The sequence below is a fragment of the Chrysochloris asiatica genome, unplaced genomic scaffold, assembly GCF_000296735.1.
Source record: "Chrysochloris asiatica unplaced genomic scaffold, ChrAsi1.0 scaffold00526, whole genome shotgun sequence".
Taxonomy (NCBI): domain Eukaryota; kingdom Metazoa; phylum Chordata; class Mammalia; order Afrosoricida; family Chrysochloridae; genus Chrysochloris; species Chrysochloris asiatica.
The window spans coordinates 537,597-543,675 of NW_006409044.1; positions in this window are offsets into that span (position 1 = coordinate 537,597).

A 6,079-nucleotide genomic window follows, 5' to 3' on the forward strand; every position below is an offset into this window, starting at 1 on the left:
GTAGACAGGTTTTTGTTTTGCTTTTTTCCATTTAGAACTTTAAAGATATTATTCAATTGCCTTCTGGTCTCCAAAGCTTCGGAGGTTAAAAAGACAACAACAAAAAACAGTCCTTACTCTTATAGGGGATCATGGGTGTGGGATTGTTAGCTTCTTTCTCATTGCCTTATTGATTCTGTCTTTGTCTTCCATTTTTGGGGTCTTAACTATGCTGTCAGAGCCTTTGTTGCACATTGGTTAGAGTGCCCAGTGATAACCAAAGGAACAGTCATTTGAACCCAATATCTGCTCCATCGTGGAAAGATGTAGCAATCTGCTTCCATAAAGATTTGCAACCTTAGAAACCTATGGGGCAGTTCTTCTATGCCCTATAGTGTCATGGTGACTTGGAATGAAATTGTTGGCTGTAGATTTTAGTGGGTTTAACTGTAATGTGTCTTCATTTAGAATTCTTTGTGTTGATTCTACTGGGGTCCGTTGAGCTTCCTGGATTTGGAGATTCATGTCCTTCTGTTGACTGGGGAAATTGTCATTGTTTCTTCAGATATTCTTTCTACACGTTTGTCTCTCACCTCTCCTTCTGAATTCTCGTGTTGTATATATTAGACCTTTCTTTGTTGTTCTAGTTTAATGAAGGTCTGCTTAACCTTCTTGAGGCTCCTTTCTTGTTATTCTTCAGGATCTAGAATTTTAACTCTTTATACTCAACTTCACTGATCCTTCTGCTTGTCTAAATGTCTTTGTAAATCCTTCTATTGTCTTTGCTATTTCAGTTATTGACTCTATTTGGTTGCAATATTTCCCTTTTCAGATTTTTTTGGAGATTAACTTTTTCTTTTAGAACTTATTAAAAGTATTTTCCTGAATTCTTTAATTATGTTTAATGTCATTGCATTATAGCCTTATTATTTTTCTATTTCACTATTTGCTCATCCCTGTTTAAGTGTTCATTCCTTTTTTCATGCTTATTTGGATGAATCATTGTTTCCCTGTTATTTGTGTGTATCTTATTTTTGTTGTAGCACTGGGATTTTCAGGGATGTTAACTTTGTCAGTTCTCTGTAGTATTTGGTGTTTTTGTCTGCATTTTTTTCTTTAAAAATCTATTAGATGGGCAGCAACTTTTTATTTACTATTTCCTCTTCCTCCTTTTCCCTCACTTCTTCATTAGGATTTGAAACCTTCAGATCTTGAGTTTCAGTATTTAACCTAAGGAGCGTTGATAGTAAAGTGGTTATGAATCAGGCTGCTAATCTAAAGGTGAGCAGTTCGAAATTCCCAGCAGTTTCACTGGAGAAAGATGAGGCTTACTGCTCTCGTAAAGATCTACAGCCTTGGGTTTTTTAGAGAAGCAAAATCTTTTAAACATTATAGATATATATGTTTATATATAACATATATAACGGGAAGCTTATTATCAAGGAAATAGCCTACTATGTGCATAGTCCCAGGTCCCCAGCAGAAGAGACAGAGAGGGAGCAGGCTGCATTCCAAAGCAAGCATTACTTAAGCTGATTGGCTGCTCATAGCCACTCACCATAGAGCTAGCTATGCCTGCATTAGGTTTCATCATCATGGCGATAAGCACATCTCAATACCTAATCCTCTTGAAATCATCTAGACAAGTTGGCACAAAACCCTATTATAATCCACACTTGTCAACTTGAAATGTATAAACCCTATGCATAATTTCTAAATAAAGACAATTTTGAAGTCATACTTGTGACTAACAAGATGTAACTAAAGCATGTACAACCAAAACCACATAGGCCCCATTTATATCTTATATGTCACTAATGAACAAGGTAAAAATATTTGATGCACACATACAAAACAAAACAAAATATATGTATTCATATAAATGAACAAAGGGCACCGTCTGCGAGCCAGCCTCCTGCCCATAGGTACACAGTATTTACTGAGTCCATGGGCCAAGGGTCCATAGCTGTTCTGACTTTTCATGCCACTGACTCTGCCTCCTTTTCTGCTGTCATCACTTTTCCAGGCAGGAACCCCAGGCTCCACTCATGCTTTTCCTTCCTGATGGTCCTGGGATCATTGGATCCTAAAATGAAAGAAACTATTCCCTCCTTTTAGTTACACATCTTCTGCAAATACAGTTTTGACAATCACAATGAATCCTACTAACAATTACCCACAATTGAAATCATAAATTCTATAAGCATAACTTTCCAAACCCTCTCATCAGACCCATCTGGAATAGATGAAAGCTAGTCACTGGAGATTTTACCATATCCCCTCACTCTGAAACTAACCACACCCACAAAAGTTTGTTCATCAGTCACTTCATGACTTTATAACTCTCCATTTTTAAAAGCTGTTGTCTAAATTGCCTGTGTCTATCAACCCTGTGCCCTGAGGAGACAAGCATGTTCTGTGATATGAAGAATCTGCCATTCCAGTTAGACTTTTGAGAAACTGCATTCATAAGCAAAAGTCCAGTCCATCAAACGGTTTCAGTTGACACTTGCTCAGAGTATCAAGCATCTTTATCTTCATCCGGTCAGTTTTTGGTCAGTTCTACCTTAGCCACCCATGAAGAGTGCTGGTGTGGTGCTGTGGGGTAATGTGCTGAACTGCAAGGTCGGTTTAAATCATAAAGTTGGCAGTTCAAGTTCACCAGCTGCTTCTCAGATGCTATAGGTTGAAACTGGTTCAGTGGCACTTAATAACAACCACTACAGCCAGCCAAGCTCAGTCAAATGGGTACCAGCTACAAGTTTGGGAGTTCTCACACACCTCACTGCACATCAAATCAGCTACCCCTTCACTCTCAGTGCTCAAGTCAATAGGCTAGGTCAGGGCTTTTAGGGTCAGGAGTTCAACAAAGTACCTGAACTTCAAACCAGCCAACCTTCCTGCTCCGCTTACCTCAAGCTCAGCGGGTACAAATAGAACATGTCCAAACTCAGCCAGTGTCTTCACTGCTGCATATCACCCAATTCCACGCACAAGTAGATCCAAAATGTCACTAGCGAGCAATGGAACACAGGCTCCCTTGGACTTTCAGTCCTAGAAGCAGGTTTTCTTTGATGGACGGACTTGCCTTGATGCTTCCAGAACTCAAAATGCCAAACTGTCTGCTTTTTTCCTCTGCTTTAAAATCCTGCTCTCCCAATAGTTCTGGGTTGGCCTGCCTGTCTTTGGAAATGCAAATGTCCCAAGTCTGAAGGTTTTGGGTGGGGTTCTGGATTCTACCAAAGCCATATACTGTACAAAGGCTTAAAGCAAAAAGCCAAATTTCTCAGGGAAATTATAAACCCCTTTAGCAAATCCAACCAAGTGTAGGATGAAAGCAGGTTTATGAGCTCTCTGTAATAATAATTTCCAATATTCCTATCACACGTATATGCCTATTTTACACTAACAGGCAGGAGAAACCAATATCCATAAGGCCCCCAAACACAAACCTTTTAAAACACACAAGTTCAATCTTTTCCTCTACCTTGAACTAACCCCATTCATACGCAGGTCCTCTAGCAGGGTGGGTTCCAGGAGCCCAAGGCACTGTATTTATTAGTATCAATGCCAACTTAGGTACTGTATGCACCAGTACATGCAATAGCTGTGATACCCTTTCTTCAGTGTGCAATTATAAGGACAGAGTTCCATTTGAGGAACTACGAGGGGATCGTTACAGGACATGTTTGTCATCATGTTACATGACCATTCCTCTAGAGGAACCAGCCATCCATTTAACAAATAGGTTTCGGTTTGTAAATTGACCAGTTCCCAAAATAGGAATTATGATTTTGTATGAAGCAACCACACTTGGTCTCCTGCTCCAAGTTTTTTCTGCGTTTCTGAATGTAGATGCCAAGAATCACCTATTTGCTGACCAAGAAGACTCATGAGCATCTAGGGATCAACAATCTTGGGAGTATTTGATTGAACCTATGTTAATAAATTTTGTTTTTCTTTTTGTTTTTAAGTTCCGTTGAGTTGGTTTTGACTCATAGGGACTCAAAGGAGTGCCTGATGAGTTTGAATCGTCTCCTTTGTGGTTCAAACCAACTTTGTGGTCCAGTGCATTGTACAAGGGTTAAATTCAGTGAAGCTTGGAAATTCAGCCCTGAGTCTGAGTCTAAGACTTTTCTGACTGGGCCTCCTGAGGATGGTTGCTCATGTGCAGAGAAGAGCAGACAAAGCCTCTCTGCATTTGGAAGCCCAGCTGGCCCCACCCACCTGCTTTGCATATTCCTTCCAGTCCACCTGGTCCTCCAGAGCCCATATGAATGCTGGGTCTGCACTCAGGGGAAGATCTGTCTCACTTGGGGCACAGAGTGAACCATGAAAGGCCCAGCTCAGCTTCTCTGCCTGCTAGTGTTCTGGCTACCAGGTGAGGGGAATAGAGATGGTTCTCTCAGTCAAATGTTTTTTCAATGTTTTTAGGTCCTGGGACCTGACACCTTTATTAGGCAAGAAACATTAATAAATATTGGCTTATTTGGAATATAGATTAGGTCTGTGGGTAGACAGTGTTTTATGATCGGGATCCTATGAGTGACTTTGTGTTTTATTTCCAACTTCAGACGCCATGGGAGACATTGTGATGACGCAGTCCCCAGCTTCCCTCTCTCTGTCTCCTGGTGAAACAGTCTCCCTCAATTGCAGGGCTAGTCAGAGTGTTAACAACTACTTAAACTGGTTTCAGCAGAAACCTGGGCAGGCTCCCAGGCTCCTCATCTATGGTGCATCCAACAGGGCCGATGGCATCCCAGAGCGATTCAGTGGGAGTGGGTCTGGGACAGACTTCACTCTCACTATCAGCAGCCTGAAAGCTGAAGATTTTGGAACTTATTACTGTCTGAAGCATAATAATTACCCTCCCACAGTGTTACATGCTTGAACATAAACCCCACCCACCCAGGGAGCAGATGTGTGAGGTTGGGCTCTCCCAGCTGCTTCTCTTTGTGCCTCCATCTGCTTCGTGTCTTTTCAGATTTAACCACTCTGTGTAGATGGTGACTTATTTTTGTAGAAGGAGCTAAGTTGATTCCTCAGCACACTTACTCTCAATCCTTCTCCTTAGTTCCAGAAGCACAGACATAGACAGTGCCTGTCCTAACTTAATGAAGGACAGATATAATAATGCTGGGATTTAGCATCAATCAGAGTTCATATTTCAAAAATGAAGCCATTCTTACTATTCTAAGCAGGAGCTGTTTTAACAATTCCTTATAGATAATTAGAATCTAAATAGCTTTCAAAGCCTTGGGACTCTCCTTGTCAGGAAAGCAGATAGTGGCAATGAGTGATTCTCACATGACTTTCCAGAGTCCAAGTGTAGCTGTACTGACATTATCAGGTCCCTAACTTCATGGTCCTCAGACCTGGCATCCAGGAGTGGAGGGGCTGATGCTCTCAGTGTGCAGTCTATCTTTCTTATTTCTGTCTAAGGATCTGCCAGAAGACGCTGATGGAGATGACTGAATACTTGCTTTCTCCTGATAAACTTTATGATAGGGTCCGTTTTTTGTCAATAGTATACGAAAGTATAGAGAAAAAAGATCCTGTGAAATGTATTTCAAGACTCCATGGAAAAGATGAAGATGACCGAAGATACCCAACAAGGTCATTATTACCCTGATTCACAGAAGGTTTCAGTTAGAAAAGGCCGAGACTATGCTTAGATTTGCTTCCAAATACCTTCAGCAAGTTGACACTGGAAGCTAAGTGCTTGTCTCCTTGCCTACAACAAGGTCATCGGTTCAAACTCACCAGCTACTCTTTGGAAACCTTCTACAGGATTCAGAACCAACTCAAAAGTATTTAACAACAACAGCAATCTTCAGCAAGTTCTTCAATATGGAAATAATATGCCATTATGTCATTTTTTGAAAAGAAATAATTGAAACACACTGCCAACACATAGAAATCATTTAAGAAATCTTGAAGCTATTTCTTAATTATAAAACAATAATCCATCTTTAAAATGTTCATAACTTGAGAACAAACAAGATGGCGGATCGGGTGGACGTATAGCAGAGAGCTCCGCCAACAACAACACAGACTACCCGACCAAGCAGGTTCAGGGGATGGTCCCAGAACTCTGAAC